This window comes from Mesoplodon mirus (genome assembly GCF_964341445.2).
Source record: "Mesoplodon mirus genome assembly, chromosome: 8".
Lineage (NCBI taxonomy): Eukaryota > Metazoa > Chordata > Mammalia > Artiodactyla > Ziphiidae > Mesoplodon > Mesoplodon mirus.
In genome coordinates this window covers 84,001,539-84,029,340 of record NC_138984.1, presented here as the reverse complement: position 1 = coordinate 84,029,340, position 27,802 = coordinate 84,001,539, and the positions used below count along the sequence as shown (strand labels likewise).

At 40.8% G+C, this 27,802-nt stretch overlaps 1 protein-coding gene across 3 annotated transcripts in view; it reads left to right on the top strand.

Moving 5' to 3' along the window:
* The first annotated feature begins 21,548 nt into the window (after nt 1–21,548).
* The window catches only part of ABCB11 (ATP binding cassette subfamily B member 11), a 104,572-nt gene continuing 98,318 nt past the window's right edge, over nt 21,549–27,802 (top strand). For all 3 annotated transcript variants that reach the window (XM_082630371.1, XM_082630372.1, XM_082630370.1), the window contains exon 1: nt 21,549–21,635. The gene's annotated coding sequence lies outside the window, so the exon portion shown is untranslated. The remainder of the gene's footprint in view (nt 21,636–27,802) is intronic.

Sequence of the window (27,802 nt, the reverse complement as noted above, 5' to 3'; positions counted from 1 at the left end):
CATATATATGTGTGTGTATATATATGTATATGTGTGTGTGTGTGTATATATATATATATATATATATATATATTTTTTTTTTTTTTTTTTTTTTTTTTTTGGCTGTGCTGCGTGGCTTGCAGGAGTTCCCTGACCAGGGATTGAACCCAGGCCCTCAAAAGCACAGAGTCCTAACTAGTTGACCACCACGGAATTCCTGGAAAAGATATTTTTAAAAGACTGCACTGGGGACTTCCCTGGTGGCAAAGTGGTTAAGAATCCCTGCCAGTGCAGGGAACACAGGTTCAAGCCCTGGTCCAGGAAGATCCCACACGCTGCGGAGCAACTAAGCCCGTGTGCCACAGCTACTGAGCCAGCACTCTAGAGCCCGCGAGCCACAACTACTGAGCCCACGTGCCACAACTACTGAAGCCTGCATGTCTACAACCTGTGCTCTGCAACAAGAGAATCCACTGCAATGAGAAGCCCGCGCACTGCAACAAAGAGTAGCTCCTGCTCACCGCAACTAGAGAAAGCCCGCACGCAGCAACGAAGACCCAACGCAGCCAAAAATAAATAAATAATTTTTTTAAAAAAAGACTGCACTGAAAATGATATGACCCAACACAATGCCAGCTAGGAAAAAGTCCTGCCATATCCCCAACCACCCAAAACACCAAACACCACCCCCACCCCCGCCAAAAACCCCTTGAATCTCATAGAGCCTTTACATCCAATTACCAATTTATAGGAAATATAGAGAATAGGGGAAACAAGTCAAACTATATCCTGGGGGTTATAATCAATAAACCAATGAGGGAATCTTAAGGACAAACAACTTGATTTATTCAGTAAAAATGAATCACACACAAAATAATGGAGAGTGAATCTACTGATTAAAGGAAACTTAAAAGATATAACCAACTGCAGTATGCAGATCTTATCTGGATCCTGAGGGGACATACTTTAAAACAACAATAAATCTATTTATGGCAATTTTTATGGGACACTGGAATTTAAATTAACTGGGATGGGCTTCCCTGGTGACGCAGTGGTTAAGAATACTCCTGCCAATGCAGGGGACATGGGTTCGAGCCCTGGTCAGGGAAGATCCCACATGCCACGGAGCAAATAAGCCTGTGTGCCACAACTACTGAGCCTGCGCTCTAGAGCCTGCGAGCCACAACTACTGAGCCTATGTGCCACAACTACTGAGGCTGCATGGCTAGAGCCCGTGCTCTGCAACAAGAGAAGCCACCACTATGAGAAGCCCACACACTGCAACGAAAAGTAGCCCCCGCTTGCCACAACTAGAGAAAGCCCACGTGCATCAATGAAGACCCAATGCAGCCAAAAATAAATAAACAAAAAATAAATAAATTAACTGGGATAGTTGATTACATTAAGTAATTTTTGTTAATTTTTCAGATATTATGATGGTATTAGAATTATCAGTAAAGGAGCCCTTATCATTTAGGTTAATTACTGAAATATTAGTGGATGAAATAATATGATGTCTGCGAATTGTTTCAAAATACTATGGAAGTGGGAGGAATGAATGAGAGTGTGGCTGGGCTGGTGATGTGTACGTGGGACTTCAGGATACTAATTTGTCTACTTTTATGTATGTTTGAAATATTCCATTATAAAAAGTTTAAAACATGATATAACCACACTTTGTTATTTATATAAAATTTTTTGCAAATTTTTAAAAGAAATTATGTAAATTAAAAAGAAAGACTGACTTTGAGGTATTAAACATATCTATTTTATCAATGTTCTCCTGAATTAATGTTCAAAACTGAATTAAAGCATTGCAGAAGAGGGGGCCATACTAGATTAGCTTCCAGTCTCATAACCTGTGCCTGAGATGAATATCTTGTTAAGAACAGACTGCTTACCTAATGGAAGGTATAGTTTTGCTGTAGGTTTTTTACACTCTAAATATGCTTTCAATTTGCCTCTGTTCTTTTGCCATAATGATGTCTAAAAAGTAAGATGCCTCATTGTTATTTTATAAAATGTATCAAATGCTTTCCCTCTGGTTATGGAACTGAGCCTGTATTTGCAAGACAACAGCACCCAACGTCAATTCACGTGTTTTGGATATTAGTCAAGGAAACCAATCTGGCTCATGTATTTCTTTTTATTTTTAAAATTTTTTTAATTAAAAAAAATTTTAATTAATTAATTAATTTATTTATTTATTTATTGGCTGTGTTGGGTCTTCATTGCTGAGCACGGGCTTTCTCTAGTTGTAGAGAGTGCGGGCTACTCTTTGATGCGGTGTGCAGGCTTCTCATTATGGTGGCTTCGCTGGTTGTGGAGCATGGGCTCTAGAGCGCAGGCTCAGTAGTTGTGGCTCACAGGCTTAGCTGCTCCATGGCATGTGGGATCTTCCCAGACCAGGGCTTGAACCCGTGTCCCCTGCATTGGCAGGCGGTTTCTTAACCACTGCACCACCAGGGAAGCCCTGGCCCATGTATTTCTTATGCAAAATACTTTGCCAGGTGTTATGGGAAATATAAATAATATGGAACACAAACTTGGCCATCAAAAAAGTTGCAGTGTCTGGAACAATCCGTGCTTTTAAACATAAATACCTTTATCATCTACATGCACTGGATTAATTTAGTTTGCAAGATTCATTGACACTATTATATTGACTGAAATTTGTGAAATGTTGTTAGCCTTTCTGCTTTTCTGAATATAGGGTTCTTATCCTGCTCAAATACAATGAAGTAAACTTGGCATTTTGATGGTTGCTTATTTTAAAATGTGAATTATTAGTTGGACAGCAAACTGCTGATAAACTAGTTTGAGTTCCAAACATCCCATGCTGGGAATGGCAAGGTTGTTAATGAAACCTGCCAGAAATAAAGGACATATTGTCATTATAACACCCTGTTGAAGTTCGTTGGCTGTTGGCACAAAACTGGTCCATAGTGAAGTAGATCTTGCCTAATAAAAGTTAACTTCCCAGCTATCAGTGGCCCTCCGATGTGAAGTCAAACATTTGCTAAGTAAATGTCCCACCTGAACTTTGTGCCTTATGTTTAGAATGTATAGGGAATGTCTAGCATGTCTTGACTGGCAGCTTCTCAATGCAGGGGGCCTGATTTCTCCAGGGCCTCTCTGAATGGGGAGGCTTTCCTTTGCTGAACTGGGTCTGCAGAACTTGGGTTTCAGCTCCTTTCCATCTGTATGAAGCCTTGTTTAACATTTAAACAAAATCCCAGTGATCCAAGAAAAGCTATTTTTACTATTCTTTTTAGTTAGTTTTGTTATTAAGTAAAAGTAATTCAGTCTCATCAGAGGAAAATGAGGGAAAAAAACGAGAAAATTTATTTCGTATTTAGCAAATCATAGTAATACAAACAGACTTTGGTTTGCCAAGCACTATACTACAAGCATTCTCTTTTTTTTTTTTTTGCAGTACATGGGCCTCTCACTGTTGTGGCCTCTCCCGTTGCAGAGCACAGGCTCTGGACGTGCAGGCTCAGCGGCCATGGCTCACGGGCCCAGCCGCTCTGAGGCATGTGGAATCTTCCCGGACCGGGGCACGAACCCGTGTCCCCTGCATCGTCAGGCGGACTCTCAACCACTGTGCCACCAGGAAAGCCTGCATTATCATATTTAATCCTCACAACTACCCTATCAGTTGTTAAACTATAAGCTAATTTAAAGTTGAGGAAAATGGAGACTCAGAGAGATTAAATAATTGATCAGATTTACTTACCTAGTTGTTCAGACCCAGATCTGTCTTATTGCAGAGTCCATATCATTATACTCTCAATCACTATTAAAATTTAGAGTACATTCATTTAGTCTTTCTTCTATGATATCTGTTTTATGTCTCCATATGGTATTTATTTACTCTTTTTTTTTTTTTTTTTACACTAAAACAGTGTTACATGTATTGTAGCCTGCTTTCTTAAAAATTTACCATAAACTTATTTGGAATACTTTCTGATATCAATAAATATTCTTTTGTCAATAATTTAAAAAAATAGTTGTATTCCATCGTATGGGTTTACTTGGCTAACCTTTTATAATTGGGCATTTAGATTGCTTCTAATTTTTCATTATCATGAATAATGCTTTGAAAGACATCTTTAAATGATTTTTTTTCATATCTGATTGTTTGCTTAGAGTAAATTCCTAAAATTTGTACCACTTCAGCACGTTTATATGGTTGATTTTGTGATGGATTGTTTCGGTAGAGGACAGCCTCTCTCCTTCCAGGCCCTTGTGTGTAGTCCCCGCGCATACTGACTCTGGGTTTGCCACGTGACTTGTTTTGGACAATGGGGCATCTGCAGAAGAGATGCAAGGACAGGCTTAAACAAGAGCACACTGGAGCCTGCCCTCTTGTAGTGCTGCCATCATACAACGTTTGGGCTGGGTTGCTGGAGTCCTGTGGCACAGCCCTCTGCCAGCACCAAACCACCAAACGTGAGTGAAGCCATCTCAGACCATCAATCCGACAGTTGCCAGATGACTGCAGTCATGGGCATGACCCTCAACAAGACCCCCAGCTGAGCCCACTGCAATTCTTAACCCCTAGAATTGTCAGCAAATAAAATGGTTGCTGTTTTAAGCCACTAAGTTTTGAGGTGGTGTGTTGTACAGCAAAAGCTAACTGATACGAGCTTGTATAGCAGATAGTTACTCTTATGCATGATTATTATAGGGTCAGCTGTGATCCAAGATGGAACATGACATTGAGAGGGCTTGATAACTGATGACATCTGCCAGTGGGTCGTTTATCATTCTTTTCTAATTTAATATATACATTTTAGGTCAGGTCATTTAATATGGAATTAAAAATATACAAAATATTTCTCAATTTCCTTGGCAGTAAAAACCTCCACTTGTTCTTATGCTTGACTATTAAAAAAGCAAATTACTTGTGATTCCCTGGGAAAGATAATGTTCTACATTTGCAAAGAGTTGAAAAGTTATTTAATCATTGCTATCAAGTCTTCAACTGAACAGCACCAATAATTTTTTTAAATGATTATCAATCATGGAAAGCGATCCCACTCAATGACGGCCTTAAAGGTTAACCGCCTTTTTTTTTTTTTTTGGTCTGGAAGTTTTGGGGACTCTTTTCTTTATCCTTGTAATTTGAAAAATTTTGCTAGAAACCAACCAGATGCGGTTCTGTTCTTATTGACCCTTGATTTTTACATTTAGAAGTTTTTCAATGTTGGAAGTTAATTTATTTCAATGACTATTGCTTCCGTTTTATTAGCTTTGTTTCTTCCTCAAGAAGCCTTACACTTTTTATGTTGTCTCTATTTTCTATCATTTATAATCTCTATTTCATCATTTAATTTATTTATTTAGTCATTTATTTATTTATTTATATTGAAGTATAATGGACCTACACCCTATGTTAGTTCCAGGTGTACAGCATAGTGATTCAATATTTCTATACATTACAGAATGATCACCACAGCATTTTCATACTTTTGCCTTCTTCCTCTATAGTCTGGTAGAATTCTCACATTTACATAGTATGTCACTAATTCCCTTTCTTATAGTGTTGGCTTGTTGTTTATCATTTGGCAATGAAGATTTTAATTCTGATAATGTATTTTCAGTTTCCTGTTCTCCTTCTTTATCAGGTCTTTTCATGTCATTATTTTCTCCCCTCATATCTTTTACTCTGTATCACTTAGTCTATGTCTTCCTGATTTCTATTCAGGTTGCCAAACAGTTTTCTAAATTTTGTGTGTGTGGATTCTGTAGTAAGTCACTTTCAGGTCTGTGTACTTGTATTAGTTTGCTAGGGCTGCCATGACAAAATACTACAGAATGGGTAACTTAAATAACAGAAATTAATTTTCTCACCACGCTGGAGGCTGAAGTCCAAGATCAAGGTGTTAACAGGTTTGGTTTCTTCTGAGACCCCTTTCCTTGGCTTGCAGATGGCCACCTTCTCACTGTATCCTCATATGGCCTTTCCTCTGTGCTTGTTCATCTCTGTTGTCTCTTTGTGTGTCCAAATTTCCTCTTTTTATCAGTCAAATTGGATTAGGACCCACCCTAACAGCCTCATTTTAACATAATCACCACTTTAAAGGCTTTATCTCCAAATACAGTAACATTCTGAGGTACTGGAGATAAGAGCTTAAACATATGAATTTGCAGGGACAATTCAGCCTGTAACAGTACCTCAGTTGTGAAGATGATGTTCTCTTTTCATAACTGAGCATTGTGTGAGTAAGCATCCGGTTTTGTTTGTTTCATTTCTTTCTGCTTTCTGTCATCATTGGATCAGTAGAAGCTGTAAGTCTGGAAATGGTGTTTGCCAATTAGTTAAATCATATAAATTTATCTTGGAAGCACTTTTTGTTCACTTGGATGATGTTTTATTTTTGTTGTTTCTAAACTGTGGTGAAATGCACATAACATGAAATTTATTATTTAAAATTTTAAAGCGTATGATTGAGACAATAAGTACATTCACAATGTTGTGCAACTATTACCACTATCTAGTTACAGAAAAATTTTTCATCATCTCAAACAGAAAACCTGTACCCATTAAATAGTCACTCCCTACTCCCCTGTCTCCAGTCCCTGGCAACCAATAATCTACTTTCTGTCTCTATGGATTTGCCATTTTGGAGATTTCATATAAATGGAATCATACAATATGTGGCCTTTTGTCTAGTTTCTTTCACTCAGCATAATGGTTCATCCATCTTGTAGCATGTATCAGTACTTCACTCCTTTTTGTAGCCAAATAATATTCCATTGTATAGTTATAACACTTTTTGTTTAACTATTCATCTGTTCATGAACATTTGGGTTGCTTTTGGCTATTATAAATAGAGCTACTTGAACATCCTTGTACAATTTTTTTTGAATGTCTATAGTTTTTTAAAAAATATATATACCTAGGAGTAGAATTGCTGGGTCATATGGTAATTCTGTTTAACTTTTGAGGAAGCACTGAACTGTTTTCTACAATGGCTGCACCATTTTACATTTCCACTAGCAATGTATGAGGGTTCTAATTTCTCCACACCCCTGTGAGAACTTTTTATTAACTGTCCTTTTAATTTTAGCCAGCCTGGTGAGTGTAAAGTGGTATCTCATTGTGATTTTGATTTGCATTTCCCTAATGACTAAAGATGTTGAGTATCTTTTTATGTACTACTTGGCCATTTCTGTTTCTTCTTTGGAGAAATGTCTATTCAAGTCCCTTGCCTGGTTTTTAATTGGGTTGTTTATCTTTTTGTTGTTGAGTTACAAGTGTTCTTTACATATTCTAGATACTAGATCCGTATCAGATATATGATTTGAAAACATTTTCTCCCATTTTGTGGATTCTCATCTCACTCTCTTGATAGTGTCATTTGATGCAAAAAAGTTTTTAATTTTGATAAAGTCTAATTTTTCTATTTTTTCATTTGTTGCTTATGCTTTGGATATCATATTTAAGAAACCGCAGCAAAACTGAGGTCGTGAAGATTTGCTTATATATGTTCTTCCAAGTTTTATAATTTTTGCTCTTATATTTAGGTCTTTGATCTATTTTGAGTTAATTTTAGTGTTTGGTGTGAGGTAGGAGTCCAATGTTATTCTTTTGCGTGTGGATGTCCAGTTGTTCCTGCGCTCTTTGTTGAAAGAAAACTATTCTTTCTAAACAGAAAACTCTGAAAATCAAACACTCTTCTTTCTAGAATCTGTTGTTGGTCCTTGCTGTGGGTTGTAGTTGTTTGTTTAGTGACTTTTCTAAGCTATTTTTGTAAAGAATGTATTCTTTGTTGGATCTCTGAAATCTCCATTTCTTTAGCTTAGTAGTCAGCTAGTTGTTTGATAGTGACTTCTTTAAATGACTGGAACCAAGAAAAAAAGAAAAGAAGTGAAAAGAAAATTGTCTCCAGGTCTTTGCAGATTGGCTTTGTGTTGAGCCAATCCTCAGTGCTTAGCCAGGCCATTTACAACTCTGAATTAGCCTTTACTTCCTGCTTTAGCTGAGCCTAAAGTTCAGCTAAAAGTGGGGAAATCTCTGGCGGTCCAGTGGTTAGGACTCTGTGCTTCCACCGTAAGGGGCATGGGTTTGATCCGTGGTTGGGGGACTAAGATCCCGCATGCTGCGATGAGCCCCTGCCCCCGGCAAAAAAGTGAAAGCTTACAGTCTTTTCTAAGTCTTTTCTGAGCATTCATGATGCCCTGGGCATGTGCACGGCTTTCTAGATTCCCTGGTATACTCAGGAGTTTTTCAAAGCCTTTATTCCCCAGAATCTCACTCCCCAGCTTTTTCTTCCTTTTGTCACGTCTATTGTTTGCTTCAACTGTTGATTTTTGTCCTTGGTGGCAGCAGCTTGTTCATTTAGCTGTCAATATTTTCGAGGAATGTCCTCCACCCTGGGGGCATTCCAAGATAGGTGAAACAAGGCAGCCTCCTTGTGTTGTTCTTCAAGGAACCCATAGACACGTCAAAACAAACGTGATTCCTTGGGAACAAGGTTTTCTCTACTCCCTCTAGTACCAGGTACTCGTACTTGGAACTCAAACTGCCATCTTGAAGACCACCATGTGGGGAGAAGAGCGGGGCAAGGCTAAGTTAAAATGCCATAGAGTTCTCTGACTATGTTTTAGTGGCCTTCTTCTGCTTAACTATTTACTTGGCTGCTGTAAAGCTTTCTCTGTCTTCCAGAGTTCCAATAAGGTTGATCCTTACAGTTTTTGCCAGATAATTTGATGTTTCTGGGGAGGGACAAGCCCCTTGTGGTCGCTATTCTGCCATCTTCATTGGTGTTACCAGTCCACTTGGATGACGCTTGAATCCCTTTTGTATATCTCCAGTTGGATAGCAGACTCGGTGCTCTGTGTCGACCTAGATGGGTGGGATGGGGCAGGGGGTGGGCGGTGGGTGGGAGGGAGGTCCAAGAGGGAGGGGATATAGGTATACATATAGCTGATTCCCTTCATTGTACAGCAGAAACTAATACAACATTGTAATGCATTTATACTCCAATAAAAAAATTAAATTAAAAAAATAAAATAAAATGCTGCAGAGACATAGAAAACAAACTCATGGTTACTGGAGTGGAAAGGTAGCGGGGAGGGATAAATTAGGAGTATGGGATTAATAGATACACACTACTATAAATAACATAGATAAACAACAAGGATTTACTGTATAGCATATGGAACTATATTCAATATCTTTTTAATAACCTGTAATGAAAAAGAATATGAGAAAGAATATGTATATATATGCATAACTGAATCACTTTGCTGTATACTTGAAACCAACACAATATTGCAAATCAACTACACTTTAATTAAAAAAAAATACAGCAGAATGAGATATTATTTCTATTGCATCTTAAATGTAATTAAAATGTAATTAAAATTAAAGTTTTAATGATAATATTCAGTGTTGCTAGAACTGTGTTTTTTCCTAAGAAAAAAATGCATTTCTAGAACCTTGAAAATGCTTGAGTCCTGTGCCTCAGTAATTCCCCTTTTAGTAATTATCCTAAGGGTATAATCAAATTTGCAGTCAAACATTTATCAAATATTTATCTACTTGTCATCATTTATACGTCTTAAAAGTACATTTAAACTTTTTTAAAAAGTGCAATAATCTATGTTCAGCATAGTGGTTAAACAGGTTGTGTTAAATCTATATCAGAGATTATAATGCAGTTTTTATAAACCTTGTTTTTGATGAATATGTAATAACATAGGAAACTGTTACAGTGCTGTGGAAAAGGATGATATAAAATTAAATATGGTGTATATTTATAAAGTTTATTTTTAAATGCATATCAAGTTTAAGTGCACAGAAAAAGACTGGAATAATAAGCAGCCAAAGGTTAACAGTGAAAAAAACAACTTTTGCAGTCTAACATACTTTCTTCTTTGATGATTATAGAAGATAATGGCAGGATTTTTTTTTTCTGGCTCAATTTCTGATTCTCTGATATGCTGAAAAGATGCTTGATTATCTGAAAAACTTAGTTTACAGAATCCACTACTACAGACCTTTCTGGTTTTTTATCAACATTTCTAGAAGTCAGTTTTTAGTCTCCTTTGGCCCAACCTTAAATGATGGAGTCCTTCAGGGATCAATTGTAAAAATGTTTTTTCATTCTATACTCTCCAAGGGGATTTTCTATTTTTCCAAACCCATAAATACTGCAGGTACTCCAAAGACTCCAAAATTAACATCTCCAGTCCATGGTTACTTGCTGAATTCCAGACCCAACTGCTACTCACAGTTGTCCTTAATATCTCACAGTATCTCAAAATAAACGTATAAAAAACTGAACACTTAGTTCTTACACTTGCAATTATTTTTCTCCTCAGTTCTTCCCCATCTTACTAAATGACAGTCCTATCCATCTATTCATTTATTCTAGAAATTTTGGAGTCATCCTTGACTCTCCACTCCTCTTGACCCCCAAATTCTATTAATTTTGATAATTAATAAGTAATAATTAACCCTATATATATTTCTTGAAAGTGGTCAGTTCTTGACAACTCCACTATTAGCATCATAAGATAAGCTGCCATATCATGTTTTGCCTGTATTACTCCATAGCCTACTACCTGTTTCTCTGCTTCCATGCTTGCCCCCTTCAACTCACCCTGCAATGAGTGAATGTTTAAAAATGAAAATCAGATCCCATTACTCTTCTGCTGAATCGTAACTCGTGAGTGTGGCTTTCAAGGTCCTGCGTGATCAGCCTTCCACCCACATGTCCAGCCACAGGCCATGCCACTCTCTCCCTTTCTCATCACTTTCCAGCCACAGTGGGGTCCTTTTAGTCATTCAAATCTACAGGCTCTCTCCTGATGTAGGGCTTTTGTATGAACTATTTTCCTCTAACTGTTGTCCTCTTCTTTCTACTCTTTTCCTGGCCAATCCCTTCACCCTCTCTTTCTCAGGCCAGCCTCTCCAAATCCTCAATCTAAGTTAAATCCCTCTTCTCAACTCTCCCATAGCCTCTTGAACATTTCCTTAATAGACTTTATGACCTTTATCATCATTTCTATGCTTGTGTGATTATTTATTATTAGTTCTCCTTTGGATTATGAAATTCATGAGACCACGCCTGTTTTGCTCATCATCTCTATCCATAATGCCTATCGAGATGCTAAGCTAATAGTCATTGATAAATGAATATTTGTTGAAGGAATAAATAAAAGATTGAGTGGATTAGGGATCAGAAGCAGTCCTATTGTGATTTTTCCCAAGGGCTAACAGCATTAAGTATTTCTTGGGCACCTGTCCACATTACAGCAATGGGAGTAAACCCTTACTTTCCCTTTCCCCTCATATGTGTCAGGAGTATGATGTACTTTGTTCAAAGACTGCTCTGGGATGGAGGAACTGAATGCCAAGATGAGCCAAGGGCAAGAGAGGAATCTTCTTTACGCTCAAGATGAACTAGGAATTACCATGAAGCAGAGAAGCTAAACCCATTAGATTTTTAAAAAGGGTTTTTTTTAATTGAGATATTTACAATTGAAGTTGATTTACAATGTTGTGTTAATTTCAGGTATGCAGCAAAGTGATTTATATATATAAAAATATTCTTTTACAGATTCTTTTCCCTTATAGGTTATTACAAAATTTTGACTATAGTTCCCTGTGCTATACAGTAGGTCCTTGTTGGTTATTTATTATATATATAGTGTGTATATGTTAATCCCAAACTCCTAATTTATCCCTTGCCCCACCTTTCCCCTTTTAAACCCATTAGACTGTTTAAAAAGTTCAAGAGGCCATAGGTTTATAAAGAGGGATTTATCAGAAATGTGATGATGATGTGAGTAAAATAAAAATGAGAGCAAATGTCATTGGAGTTAATGACAAAATCTAACAGCTCTGTCAAAAAACACAGCTGCAGGCCCTTGCAAGTGGAAATTGAAAAATGTGAATCCAGCAGGAGTGTAAAGAAAAGAGGAAGTGGTTTCTCAGTGTTGGGAGTTATGAGTATTTCAGGGGCTTATAAATTTGAAGGTGATAATTGAGAAGCAACATTGGAAATTATGAGGAAAGATGTATAAACTTAAGTACTGCTGTGAACTTTAGCCTTATTATAAAAGCTAAATATGAATGTTCTGAAACTTAAGATATCATAGGAGATATTAGAATTGATAAATGGGGTTTCATGCATGAAAAATGTGTAGGTATTTTTTATCATACGTTATGTTATTTTATTCAGATACCAGTCTGATCACACATGGTCCAAGAACACTCAAATAATAAACCAAATATAATCAGATGTTAAAGGCTGGTCCTTAAACATTATAGCCAATAATACCAGGCTTGCCTATAATCTCACTGATATAAAGCCACAACTATGCTTCACTGGCCACCAAACTCTTCAGCACAGCTTCCTTAACTGTGCGCTACATACAGCAACCAGTTTGAGCACTACTGATTATTTTTTCAGGCTCTAGGTAGTTGTAGAAGTCTTAGCAGAGGTTGGAGAAACCAGCTCAATCCCAAGGTCATGCAAAGATGTGGCTAATCTAGGCTTTGAGTAAGTCACAGCAGCATTTATTTGCACTGGGGCCTTCTCAGTGAGGTTACGGACAAACTGTCCGTATGAATGGTTGACTGTATCAGGTATAGGTATTTTACAAGGCTGATAAGAAGAAAGGGATCCAGGAAGTAGAAGTATGGAGAAGAACAGAGCTTGATGTTTTACCAGTGGATTTGAGCTGGCAGTGACACATCAGGAATCAGGCTGAAGGAAGAGAGGGAAGTCAATAATCACCTAGGTGAGGGAATCACTCAGAGAGGCCATGAGAAGTTGTTGGAATGAAGATCTGAGATGAATCATTGCAGAGTCACTTAGTTGGGTTGTCACTTCCTTTTTTGTTCCTTACTTATTTTCTTGTGCCATTTTCTGAATTCTCTATGTTGAAATCTTCAGAATGTATAAAATTGTGTACCTGTGTCCCTCCTTGAAAAGTAATAACACAATTTAATTTCTGGAGCTATCTAGGAGTGTAAAGAGTTTCTGTTAGCATATACCTAGCTGCCTATGAAAGAATATCCTGGTAATGGTGGCTTAAATAATAAGAGCAGTGATTTCACAGTACATGAAATCTGAAGGTATTTGGTTTCAGGGTTGGTTCAGTGGTTCAATTATATCATCAGGACCCAGACTCTATCTCTCCACCCTGCTGTCCTCAGCATGTGGCTCTTCATGTTTTAGTATGTCATCACCTCATGATCACCAGGCGTAATTTCTTTCTTTTTTTTTTTTTGTTTAAATGAGGTTTTATTTATTTATTTAGGCTGTGTTGGGTCTTCGTTGCTGTGCACAGGCTTTCTCTAGTTGTGGTGAGTGGGGGCTACTTTTCATTGCGGTGCGTGGCCTTCTCATTGCGGTAGCTTCTCTTGTTGTGGAGCAGGCTTCAGTAGTTGTGGCTCACAGGCTCAGTAGTTGTGTCTTGCAGGCTCTAGAGCGCAGGCACACTAGTTGTGGCACACAGGCTTAGTTGCTCCGTGGCATGTGGGATCTTCCACATATGGAAGTCCCCCAGACATAATTTCTTAAATTCTGACTTAGAGGGAAACACCATAACTTAGAATATGATACATTGTGAGTTTTGTTTCTGCTTGGCATGCATGTGCATACACACACATACACACACTACACACACATTCATTATATTAAAAATAAAGACATATACAACAGTCCAGAGGAAGAACAAGAACTAGTGACTGTCCTTAGAATATGCCCATAAGGGGACTTCCCTGGTGGCACAGTGGTTAAGAATCCTTCTGCCAGTGCAGGGGACACGGGTTTGAGCCCTGGTCTGGGAAGATCCTACATGCCACAGAGCAACTAAGCCCGTGTGCCACAACTACTGAGCCTGCGCTCTAGAGTCCACGCGCCACAACTACTGAAGCCCGCGCGCCTAGAGCCCGTGCTCGGCAACAAAGAGAAGCCACCGCAATGAGAAGCCTGCGCACCGCCATGAAGAGTAGCCCCCCTTGCTGCAACTAGAGAAAGTCTGCATGCAGCAACGAAGACCCAACGCAGCCAAAATAAATACATAAATTAAAAAAAAAAGAAAGAATATGCCCATAAGGACCATGTGAGATCCTGAAATGAATTCCTGAGAATGCAGGCAACCATCCTTCCATACCGGATAAAGAAGTGAGGATGTGGCAAACCAGCTAGTGTGGGATGGGCTGTGGTCTAAAGGGAAGAGGAGAGAGAGGAGCATGGACTCTGACACGAGGTCTGCTGAGACCCCTGGGCTGAATGGGAAGAGAGTCTCTAGCATTAGGACAGCTGCCTCTACTTCTTCGTCAGAGTTGCATGCAAGTTGAACTTGGCTGCAAGTCCTCTATTTTGCTGTATGTCAGTTTGAGGTTTGATGCTCATGACCAGGGGCCCCTAGTTAATCATTCTTAATCATTGCTATTTAAAATTGTGACATTCTCAAACATGCGCCTGGACAAGTGTCAGCGAGAAGCCATGAATGAGTGAATCAGGTCTAAGCCATGAATGAGTGAATCAGGTCTAGATAGCTCACTGCTTTACAGCACTGCTTCACAAGCTAAGTTTCCTGGTGTCGTAAGGCATTGCCTAGAGTTAGTAAGAGTGGAAGTGAGGAGCCCTCAACAGCCATTTGCGACATAGCAATAAAAATAATGTGTCTGCCTTCACTCTTTCTCCCCAAAGCTAAAAATACTAGTTTACCAACATCCAACTGGATTGAAAAGCTTGTGTAGAGAACTGGATCTTGGTCATATGTGGCTATTGGATTGCTGTCCAAAGGCATGATGGACTGATTTGGTAAGACTGGTTCCTTGTTGCCAGTGAATGTTGAGTTAAGAATGAATTGCCTTGCTTTAAGCTAGGGAGTAGTAGATAACTTCTCACACCCTATTTATAACCACATGACATGGATTACTATGAACTGTGACTGACGATGAACAACCACCCATGTCTTACCGCCTCCTCTTCCACCCCAGCAAAAGAATGTTTCCAGGACTGATAGATCACTTTAAGAAGGGAGGTGTCCCACGTGAAGCTGAGACATGCAAAGCCAATTCACCCAAGGCCTCAGGCAGGCCTGCCTCTCTCCAGTGAGAAATGCATTCATTTGACCGTTCAAATGATGACTCAGCTACAAAGACACAACCACTTGTTAATGAATTTTACTCTGTTTCAGGAGTCTCTTTGATTTTCTTCTTCTTTATTAATTTCACCTATTCCTCTCCCTTCTCCAATTATTGATATTCCCTCATAATTTTTATAACTGTGTGTGCAATGATGTATAAAAATGTGTATAATTTTTATAACTGTGTGTGCCACTGTGTGTATATTTTTGTGCTGGTTTTCCTCATTAGAGAGGAAAACAAAAATAGAAATTCTGACCAAGTACTGAGTGCTGAAGAAGATAAATAGCTGTGGAGTTCAACATATTTCATTCAGATAATTGTAAGCTACATCTTGCTAAGAGTGTGATTAAACAGTCTTATTTGGTATTGTTAATTCTAAAGGGGGAGCATAAAGCATCTAAAATATGTTGAGGTTACTCAACTCACTACTTTTAACTTTGGTTCCCACGATCATCTTAAAGGAAGCATGATTTGAAGCACATCATGAAGGGTTGTATGTGTCATGTGTTTTACTCTAAATGGTCAAACAGGTAGGACCTGGAGGAGTTCCAGGAGCCGAGGCCAGTCATGGCACAGGGTTGAGACAGACTGTCCATGGGGCCAAAGGGTATCGCAAGGGCTGTTCAGATTAGAGCCAGCTTGTGGGAGAAGTGGGGTCAGGGGCAGAGGTCTGGAGGGAGTTGGGGCTACCTCCAGGTTTGGGACCTTTGGGCCATGCCACTGAGTAGGAGCTTCAGACACCACCACACTGGCTGGTCTACATTAGGATAAACCAACATTGCAATGCAGACAAAGACCTAGAGTCCACAGAAACCTTGCCTGTGATGTCCAGATGAAGGCCCCATCTTTTCTGCAGAGGGTAAAGTCTTTAGGGCAGCAAAGCAAAGACTGAACTGCAGCTAGTATTTGGAGCGTGCCCAGAGTCTCTAGATATATTTTTAGAAATCCATATTAGTATAAATTTTATGAAGCATCCTTTTAGGCATTACCGTTTGTCATGAACTTTATTCTTTTTATGTAATAACATGCATATTACAGAAAGAGATAGTTTTCTCTTATTGTGTCCAATTTAGCAGGCACAGAAAAGCACAAGGCAGAAAATAAAACTCACCCATGTTCACATTTTTATAACCTACAGATAATCACTTTTATATTTTCATGTATTTTCTTCTAGTCTTTTTTACACGTCTATAAAGCAAAATTAGGAATATACTAATTTAGATAGATAGAAGTTTCACCTCCCTTCCTGCCTGGGTGTGAGTCACAGGATAAAAGAAAGTAGAAGAGGAAAAATCCATGGATTACTGGTTCACAGCGCTATCCTGCCACACTGATCTCCAATAATCCCCACACAGCCATAGATCTCATTGACTTCTTGGGAAGGGCTTCTACTACACGACTTTTGATACCTCATCATGGGCACCCTTGACTAGGCAAAATGGGATCGAGAAACTTCATTAAAAATTTTTTTTAAACGTATATTTTTCATGGCAGAGCCAGCTGTAGGATGTGATTAAGGAGGGTGCCTAATCGGTGGCTTGGGGGATGTTGGTGTGTACATCCACATGCCATCCAGATAGACTAAAATCTTAGACTCTAAACTAAAATTTCCTGATCTTAGGGCATTGTCTCTAGGAGTCAGATCAACTTGGTGGTACCCATGCTGGAGGAGAAACTACTCTGCCTCCAGATCCAAAACACTTTCTTTCCCACAGGCAGCATATTTGCTCAGGATCTATGGCACAGGGAAGTTCAGACAGGCTTCATTACCCTATACATCACTCCCATTTTACAGATGAAGAAACTGAGGCCAATGGAGATTAAATAACCTGCCCAAAGTCACTTGGCTAGTGTGTGAACTCAAATCATTGTGATTCCAAAGCCCATCTCTTGAGATTGGCTAGCTTTTAACCAAATCTCCTGTGCTCACAGCTAGATGTCCTCTCCCAGTCTCTCTGGCAAGTAGATGTGACCATGTGACAGAGTCCTGGCCAATGGAATGCAGTGGAAGGGATGGATGTCATTTTCAGGTTTGGCTGTGGAAACTGTCCACACATAATGTTTCATATTTTCTCTTCCCTTGTGAGATGGCTAGATGCCAACGTACAAGGAGACCTTGAAAGCCACATGTTGAGGATATCGGCACCTCTGTCAGCCTGGGCCCCTGAGTGACTTGTGGAGCAGAACACCTTCCCCTGCCACCAATTTTCCTTCCCTCAAGACCCATTGGACTTCATAGGAGTCCAAGTATCATTAACAAGTCTCATTACCTTGACTAAATCACATCGCAAGTAAGTGGCAGAACCAGAATACCAGCCCAGTTCTTCTGGCTCCATAAACCTGTGCTTTTTTCACTGTACCATTCTGCCTCCCTCTGTAATGAGCTAAATTACAGAAATTTTACCCTTCCAGGGAATTACCTGGTAGTCCAGTGGTCAGGACTCCGCACTTCCACGGCACAGGGCAGAGGTTCGATGCCCTGTTGGGGAACCAAGGTCCTGCAAGCTGCATGGCACAGCCAAAAAAAGAAAAGAAAAGAAAAGAAAAAACAGAAATTGTACACTTCTACACAGTTGGCTTTAAAAACACAGAGCTACCCAAGGGTGCTCTAATCTAGCCACTTTTCTCTCTACTAATCTCTATGCCGCAAAAACACAGCCAGTTATGTGTTAACTGATTCAAGTTGGCTTTTTGCAATTTATATTGATTTTCAAAGTGGTAATAACCAAACAAAAGAGCCCATCACTGTTGTACATGTGCAAGTTTCCCTGGACTGAAGTTCCAGTCTTAGACTGGCTGCAACACATCCTGCTGGAATCAAAAATCCTTCTTTGCCGGTCTTTCCCTATTTAAGCAAGCTAGATGCCACTGTTGCCCACAAACAAAACACCGTTTTCTAGTCTCTCCTCTCAGTAGACATCTGGTCCTTCTCAATGCTGCCTGCATGTGTTCTGTGACCTTGCTCACGCTTTATTTCTGACCTGGTCCTTCTCCTACTTTGAAACATAACTCAAATTTCCCCTCTTCTGACACTCTTTCTCTGATGATTCCTGTCCCTACTGATGTGTCACATTTTAAATACTTGAGACGCATTGAACATTTTGACAATTGATGTTTCGTCTTTTTTTTTCCCCTTAATTGCTTTTTATGTGGAGCCTTATCTTCCCTTTAAGATTTGAACATTCTCAGGGACATTAACTTAATGTTTACAAGTTGGAAATCGGCATAACACCTGACATGGTGTCTTGCAAATAGATGTTCAATAATTTGTTCTTAAATGGTTCAAGGAATGAAGGTAATGGTAACTTCTTTTGTTTCTTCCACAGTGTGCCCACAATGATCCTCAATATAATTTTTTAAACTGTTGGTTGAATTCTGTCTTCATGGTTTGGGGCCTTCCCTGAGGCATTTTGGTGTATGATTTTGAAACATGGTCCAAATTGGTCTACAGTGACCTCCAAGGCTCTACAATAGAGGTTTTCAAGCTTCAGCATGCTGGGGGCCGTCCACAGAGTTTCTGATTCAGTAGGTCTGGGTAGGGCCCAGATTTTCCAGTTCCAACAGGTGAGGCTGCTGCTGCTAGTCTAGTGGCCACAGCCTGAGAACCACTGCCTCCTTCCACCATACTGATACCACCTGCTACTGCTCCGCCCACTTATCCTACTCTAGCTACACGGACTTCTTGTGGCTCCTGAAACTTACCAGGTGTGCCCCTGCTTCAGGGATTTTGCATTTGCTGTTTTCCCAGATACTCACGTAATTTTCTTCCTTATCCCAGGTCATTCCTTACATGTCATCTTCTCCAACCACCTGATTTAAAATGGCAACACTCTCCGTCCCCTCCCCTGTCTGCCACACGCACACATACACACATTCACACATACACATGCTCCCTATCACATCCCTTTCCTGCCATGTTTTCCTCCATAGCATTTATCACCATCTGACATACATGATTTTTTTTTTACTGTCTAGCTCCTCCCCCCACCAGAATATAAGGTTCCTGAGGGTAGGGATTCTCATCTGTTTTGCTCATTCCTGTATCTCAGAGGATAGAACAGTGTTTGGCACATAGTAAGCACTCAAATAGTAGTTGATTTTTTTTTTTTTTTTTTTTTTGCGGTACGCGGGCCTCTCACTGTTGTGGCCTCTCCCGCTGCGGAGCACAGGCTCCGGACGTACAGGCTCAGTGGCCATGGCTCACGGGCCCAGCCGCTCCGCGGCATGTGGGATCTTCCCGGACCGGGGCACAAACCCGTGTCCCCTGCATCGGCAGGCGGCCTCTCAACCACTGCACCACCAGGGAAGCCCCAGTAGTTGATGTTTTAACTGGAGGACAGCAGGGACCACGACCTTACCTGTTTTCAGACCATAAATCATAAAGAAAACACGCCTACTGCTGAAACAAAATAGGAATGATTAACACGGTATTCACTCTGCCTGGGCCAACCCTGTCAAGGGGTCAGAGTTGAAGGAGCAAAGGAAGATGCCATTAACCCTCTCAGGGCCTCTGGAGGGGTCACTGCTCTGTCCTCACTTCTCATCTATAAGCTGAGGGGTGGATGAAATATCTGCAATGTTGTTTCCTGCTCTAAAACTCCAGGCTCTATCTTCCTCCTGGTCCATATGCCCCACAAAGGGAGGTCTTAGGACAGTAGGACCAGTGAGAAGCTCTGCTCAGTTTTCTCCTGAGCATTTTCACCCTTTGGCTTTTGTCAACAATTTCACCACAACAAAGTTAGCAAAATTCTATTGAGAATCTTCCCCCAATTAAAGGTACAATCCCACAGCTGTGCTGCCTTTTTGGTTTTGTGTCAATTTTTTTTTCCTGGGTCCTAATTGGTGCCAAACGCAATATTATTATATTTGCATTGTCTCAGAAGTCAGTCTACCCCAGGGATTCTCAAACCAGTTTAGATAGGGGAACATCAAGAAATCTTTCTTGCCTTTGCTGACCTTGATATATTGAGATTTTTTTTTTTTTGCAGTACGCGGGCCTCTCACTTTTGTGGCCTCTCCCGTTGCAGAGCACAGGCTCTGGACGCGCAGGCCCAGCGGCCATGGCTCATGGTCCCAGCCGCTCCGCGGCATGTGGGATCTTCCCAGACCGGGGCACGAACCCGTGTCCCCTGCATCGGCAGGCAGACTCTCAACCACTGCGCCACCAGGGAAGCCCTATTGAGATTTTAACATCTAAATATAATAACACAAAATTTGGGGCTAAATCACAAACTATCGAAATCCTGTATATAGATTCCAGTAGAGACAAACAGTAGTGGAAGCTGAATTTCAAAGAGAAACTTATGGCCGAAAAATTTTAAATTGAGAAAATTTGATCTTATCATTTAATTTGATCTTGCTTTCTGCAAACTGGGAAACATTGGTCCATCCACGGCATTTCAGAGCATGGGGTGGAAGAGGGTTAGCTTAGAGTGGTCAGGAGCATAGGTTCTCAACCTACTAGTTGTAAGACCTTGGGTGGATTATTTCACCTCTCTGAGCTTCAGTTTCCTCTACTATAAAATGGGAATAACAATGATAGCACCTAACTCCTACGGTTACTGAGAAGTCCAAATAAGGTGGTACAAGTTAAACTCTTCAACTGAGTCAGGTACCCAATAAAGTGATGACCAGTGTTGGGTATTTACTATTCATTGCTGAAGGCCATAGTGAGGAGTGTTTAGGAAAGGGTTCACTCGGGTAGGGAGAGGAAGAAGAAATAAGAGCATTTGAGAAGATGGAAGGACCAACACAAAGAGAGAGGAACGGATATGGGTGGCAGCAAAAAGCTGTTGGAGAAGCTTTATGTGTTGATTTGACTTGGTTTTCTGTTCATTTGAACCTTTTAAAAAATCATTAATCTTTACTTACACAGGACTTCATCTGGTGGGTAGAGCCTGAGGTTATTGACTGTTCAGACCAGGGTGCAAGGGTCATCTGAGCACACAGAGTTTTGAGCAAAAGGCTGTTTCAGGTGTTCTTTGAGGTTATCTGTCTCCATGAAACTCTGGGGCTGGGGCAGGAATATCAGCGCCTGCAACCTAAAGATTTTCCAAGAGTGATCTTTTAAATTGAGGAGGAAAAGCTTTAAGGTATTTTTTTCTGCCTTGTTATGTTTTCAAGCAACTCTTCAAAAATAATGGCCTATAAACAGAAGAGTTGGACATGGCCAGAATCACAGTGCTCTTGCTGGGCACCCCCCGCTGGCTTCTCACCTCTCCTTCGAAGCTGAATCAACACTTTCCAAAGCCTGTTGACACCCTCAGAGCGATTCCCAAGTGCACTCTGTGTTTGGGGTTATTATTTTGAGTGTGTTCAACCTTTCCTCAGATGTCACTGAACTCTGCTTAGGCTGGCCTTCAGGGCATTGACCCTTAAGCAAATAGATAGAGTTCTCGAAAAAGCTTGAATTCTGTTCAGTGCTTTACAATGATGAAAACTGAAGTTGGAACGGGTTAGAAAACTATTTGACTCTCCACAGTGGAGTCCATTGTTTCTTCTGGCTTCTTCAATTTCACGTTCACAGGTAAGTGACGTATATCATCTAGAGCATGGGAAGACCATGTTCTGCAAATTCATCTCCTCTAAGTCTTACTTTGTGGTGTGTTGTGTTTCTGATTCATTAAAGGCTGGCCTCTTGTTATGCAATAAACAATGCTACAGGGCTTGGCTAGGAACTTGCAGAATACATTAATGATTTCATAATATTGTATATAATACAGATAAATCTTTGTTGCTATCTCATTTATAGTAATACTTTTTTTATGCATCAATTTTCTTGAGAATGTGTGTGCGTGTGTGTTGTATGTGGGTGTGTGTGGTGCAAATGGGCAAATAGATTGAATAATCAGCACAAAGTAAAAATGTTACTGAACTTTTTAAAGTTGGCTTTATGAAAGCACAATTCTGTATGCACTGACCACCACAAATCTTACCCCAGAAAGCTGGTGCTGGTTTAATACAGAACTATACTGACTCCATTCTCCTAGTTTTCAATAATTCAGATGCTGGAAAATATGAGCTCTGGATTCATGGCTAGAAGGGGGAAAGTTGAATTCTAGAATCTTATTTCCATTTTTTGGTTTCCCTAGACAGTAGAAAGCACATGTTGCTGATGATTTGAACACATTGATCAAATATCATTCACATTTAAGACTGGGAATAAAGTGCATTTTTTCCTAATGTTTTGAAGGGGGGAATAGCTTTCTAGACATTTTAGAGGCAAATTATGATTGTACTTAGAACTCAATATTGGGATCTAATAGTGGTTATTACTAAACTTTTAAGGTATTAACTTATTATTTTTTTTATTTATTTTTATTTTTTTGGTATTAACTTATTTACAGGCTATTTCTTTTTTTTTTTTTTAATACATTTATTTATTTATTTATTTTTGGCTGCTTTGGGTCTTCGCTGCTGCGTGCAGGCTTTCTCTAGTTGCAGCGAGCGGGCGTTACTCTTGGTTGCAGTGCACGGGCTTCTCACTGCAGTGGCTTCTCTTGTTGCAAAGCACGGGCTCTAGGCACGCAGGCTCAGTAGTTGTGGTGCACGGGCTTAGTTGCTCTGCAGTATGTGGGATCTTCCCGGACCAGCGCTCGAACCCGTGTCCCCTGTATTGGCAGGCGGATCCTTTTTTTTTTTAACATCTTTATTGGAGTATAATTGCTTTACAATGGTGTGTTAGTTTCTACTTTATAACAAAGTGAATCAGTTATACGTATACATATATCCCCATATCTCTTCCTTCTTGCGTCTCCCTCCCTCCCACCCTGCCTATCCCACCCCTCTAGGTGGTCACAAAGCACTGAGCTGATCTCCCTGTGTTATGCGACTGGCAGGCGGATTCTTAACCACTGCGCCACCAGGGAAGCCCCTACTGGCTATTTCTTAATAGAGGTTCTTTCTGTGTGCAGCCAACCCTCACCTTATGCCCCCCTCCCCCAGACTTAGTTACCCTCCTACTCTGCCTGTACCACTCTTGTCATTATCTGTTTGAAACCTCCATCTCCCTGCCTAGAGGTTTACATGCCCTTCCCCCCACTAGATTGTAAGCCCTTGAATAATTTGTGTGTCCTACTACTAAGCGTAAAGGTGACAAATATTTGCTGATGAATGCTAGAAGTGGATTTGGAAGTAATTTAGGAAAAAAACACTGCTCACTCTGTGGTTTTAAAAGACACTGAAATTGCTAGAAAATGCCGAGTTCCTTAGCAGGAATCAAGTATTGGGTTTACTTTGCTTTATGAAGGTGAAAGAACTATACATATAGAGACCAAGCAGAAGAGCAGGGAGGAACCTTGGTGTTAAATCCTGTTTTCTTCAAGAGCAGTTCCTTAGTTCTCCGTCTCATTTGCGATCCTGTGAAGCAGGCCTATCCGTCTGCCCCTTGAGGATCACTGTGTATTTCTTTCCCTTCTCAGTCAGCTGTAGCCCCCATGGCTAAAGGGCCTCTGCTTCATCTTATCCCGGGACAGTGTCTCCACGTTGTTGACACACACCTGCTTACCTGCAAGGCAGTATTTTTCTATTTTTCTTGCTTCTTGGTATAAATCAATATTTCTTTTCTCCTTTAATGATCCTTTGGAGAAAGAAATCATTTGCTGGGTTTGATCATAATAAGGGTGCCCTTCCTACATACCTAAATGTCAGCCGTGAAAGACTTGTTAAGGGCTTTTTAAAAAAAAAAAACAGAATTTGTGGCTTCAAAAGGGACTTCCAAATTCACGAGGAGCAGGTGCAGTTCTGCTCTCTGAGCAGCTCAGGGAAGGGGAGAGTGTGGTGCTGGCGGCCTTGAATGGTTTTACAGAGGTGAAGACTTCACGAGAGAAAAGCTAAAGCCAATATTCACAGTGCGATGTGAGGTGCAGACGCTGTTCCAGCCCCGAGACTGGCCTCCCGCCCCTCAGTGGCTGCTAGAGCATTTAGATCCTTCGAGGCCTAAACGTGGAAAAAATCTCAGCCTCTTCCTCCTGAATTCAGTCTAGGCAAGATCAATGTGTTTCAAAAATAGCATTTGGAAGAAAATGAACCGGAATGCAGAACAGATCTCCCCAGAGAAAATTCAAAGCCGAGAACACTGGTAGAGTTGAGAAGCTGTGTCCTAAAGTGACAAGAGCCTGGGCACCGTTGGCCTGGCTGTCTTGCATCACACAGCCTGTTTCCTTTGGTCACCTCAAGCCTGTCTGCACAGGAGTGAAGTGAACTGCATAGGCCCCTGGCCTTGGTAAACGAGGGGGCACCGCTGCTGGGCCTGGGAGATTTCTATCCTTCCCAGCCCAATCTCCCTGTCTCTCTGGGTGTGGGCTTATCAGAGTGTTGTGTTTTTTGAAAGTATAAATACGATCATACCTTTTTCTTGTCTAAAAGCCCTTACTAGTTCCCATTGCCCTGGGGATAAGGACCTAAGTCCTCAGCATTAAGGATTATGAGGCCCTGAGGAATGAAGCAGCCACATCCTCCAGAGCTGCCCCATCCATGTTCCCTCAGACTCACTGGACACCCTTGGGTCCTTGAACCTATGTATTGTCTTTTGAGTCTGGGCCTTTGCATGAGCCTGGAGCGACCTTCTCTCTCCTGTTCCCTTGGCTAACTTTCCCTATGTTCAAGGTCCCATGTTAACTGTGCTGGTTCCAGAGCCTTCCCTTACTCTCTAGACAAGGGCAGGGCCCTGCTTGAGGGTCTAGGGGATACCTGTACTTCTCTTTTACTCACAGTCACAGTGCTTACTTCTTACGTGTCAACTGCCTTCCCTGTCACAATGTAAGTTCCATGAGGACAGGCAGGTTGGAGGGCTGGTGTGCCATAAGATTTTTAGGCTGGGTAAATCAGCTCTCCAAAGATTTCTTCCTGGGCTTCAGGCTGTCCTGAACTGACTTCATAATGCAGGGGTCTGCAAACCTATGTGTGAAGAACTAGACAGTGAATGTTGAGGCATTGGCGGGAAGGTGGGAATGGCCTCTGTCACAGCAACTCAACTCTGCCATTGTAGCCCCAAAGCAGCCAAGGGCAAAATGATAACAAATGGGCATGACTGTGTTCCAAGAAAATGTTATGTACAAAAACAGGCAATGGGTTGAAAGTCCTGATTATTATCATATCCTTCAGCCTGGAAGGATTCCAGCTACTGGGAGAACTGTTTTTACCCCAACCTGTTCCTTCCTTCCTGCCCTCTTTCCTTCCCTCCTTCCCTCCTTCCTTCTTTCCTTCCTTCCTCCCTTCCTTCCTGTCTGCCTTCTTTCCTTCCTTCCTTCCTTCTTCCCTCCCTCCCTTCCTTTCTTTCCCAATTCTTCTGCAGTATCAACAGCCAGTTGCTAGTGTTGACCCAGCTTTTGGTGAAGGTCAACCCACTCATCTGTTGCTCCAGGCTGCTGTCTTGAGGTCACACTAGCAGCCTTGGTGTGATGGCCCATGGTGGGCTCTGACGTGTTGTCCTCAGGATCTTTGATTTGCTCCTGGTACAGCCTATAGAACCTGTATCTCCTCCAGCTTTGACAGACTCAACCCCCTGTGCCGCTGCTCCCTTAGCCCCTTTTCTGAGGTCTCTCACTGTCCCAGGTTCTCTCGGGCGACCATCCAGGTGCTGCTCTCTGTCTCCTCTCTCTCCTCCCTGGCAGTTGTCTTCCAGAATGCTGTTGCTAATGTTCTAAGGTAGAAAAATCCTTGCTATTACTACCAATAAAGGTCAGGAGGCTGTTCTCTAATGTAGATTTCTGTGTTGATAAGATTAGACATTTTATTAAAGAAAAAGAAACTTTGACCCTGGAGAGTGAAACAGAAGCGCAGGTAGTACTCAGGGTATAGACCACGTACCATTTGGCAGAGGGGGAAACTGGTGTTTCCAGTTTATCGTGGGCGATTCAGAATTCTTGGGGGATTCCATGATTAGGTGGCCAAAATCTGCTGATCAGTGCTTAGAAAGCTTGATTTCCTACTTTTAACTCCTAGATTCTCTTAAGTTTATTGAAAGACAATTTTTCTGGGAGACCTTGAAAATTCTCAATCTGTTCCCAAAGAGATTTTTTAGAGATTAAAATAATTTACTATATAAAAAGGTAGAGTAAAAAGGAAATAGCTTGGTAAGTTATTTTCAAATCTGAGTTCTTTTGTGTGGGTTAAAGTACAACTTTGTTATTGTAAATTGTTAAGAAACCCTAATTAAAGCTTCTTGCAATGCATGATACCCAAGTACCTTTCACATGCTTCAGGAAGCTCAAGAACAAATTGTTAGCTTAAATGCTATAGATAATAGCTGAGAGAGTAGAATTAGATGACATGACTTCTGCTTGCACTCTTAAATCATAAATGTATCAAGTGAGGAAGAGACACGCTCTCACCACCCTGTACAACAAATGTGCTTGTCACTGAAATCTAGATTCCCACTATGTTTCCAGGGTTTCAGAGATTAACAGAGATGTTCTCCAGCATCTGCTCTAAGAATTTCCCAGGATCTCATCCAGTGGGGAAAACATGGTCTAATGATACATCAGGGTACACTTATAATGGTATGAGGCCATTCATCTAACATCTAATTTTGGAAACATAATTTTTTTCTGGAAAATACCACAAGCAAAGTCTTCGTTTATTCTTTCTAGTAATTTTAATATCTCATTGCACTTCTCCAAATGTAGTGTTATGAAATTGCTACTATCTTTGTGGGTGCACACAAGTAATTAACATTTTCAACACAATGGCCTTTAAAGGTCATCACGGAATTGACCAGAGATAAGGCAACTAGCTTCCGTTTCTTTTTTTTCCCTCTCTTTTTATTTATTTATCTGTTTATTTATTTATTTATTTTTGGCTGCATTGGGTCTTCATTGGTGCACGCTGGCTTTCTCTAGTTGCGACGAGAGGGGACTACTCTTCATTGCAGTGCCTGGGCTTCTCACTGCGGTGGCTTCTCTTGTTGTGGAGCATGGGCTCTATGCACGCGGGCTTCAGTAGTTGTGGCATGCGGGCTTCAGTAGTTGCAGCTCATGGGCTCTAAAGCGCAGGCTCAGTAGTTGTGGCGCACAGGCTTAGTTGCTCCGTGGCATGTGGGATCTTCCCAGACCAGGGCTCGAACCCGTGTCCCCTGCATTGGCAGGCTGATTCTTAACCACTATGCCACCAGGGAAGTCCCCTAGCTTCCGTTTCTGACTGAGCAACCGGTGCATGTCCTGTAGCACTGGAGAGAGTGTGTCTTTTAAAACATAGCTCCTTGGAGTGGACTACTGAAGTCCAGAGTGATGCATTGAATATTGAGAAAGAAAACAAACAAAAGAACAGTCCCAGATATTTGGTTGCTGGCCTGGTACTCACAGCTAAGCTGTGTTATTCTCCTATAAGAAATAAACAATCTCATGGAATACTAACTGAATTAGTCAGGGTTCTGCAAAGGAACAGAAAGAATAAGATTATATATAGATACATAGAAAGAGATTTATTATGAGTCATGTGATTATAGAGGCTGAGAAGTCCTACAATCTGCCATCTGCAAGCTGGAGACCCAGGGGAGCCAGTGGTGTAGTTCCAGCTGGAATCTGAAGGCCCAAGAACCAGAAGTGCAGATGTCTGAGGGCAGGAAAAGATGATGTCCCAGCTAAAGCAAAAGGGGAAATTCACCCTTCAAAAAAATTAATTAGTTAATTTTTTAATTGATACATAGTTGACATATAACATTGTGTCAGTTTAAGATATACAACATGTTGATTT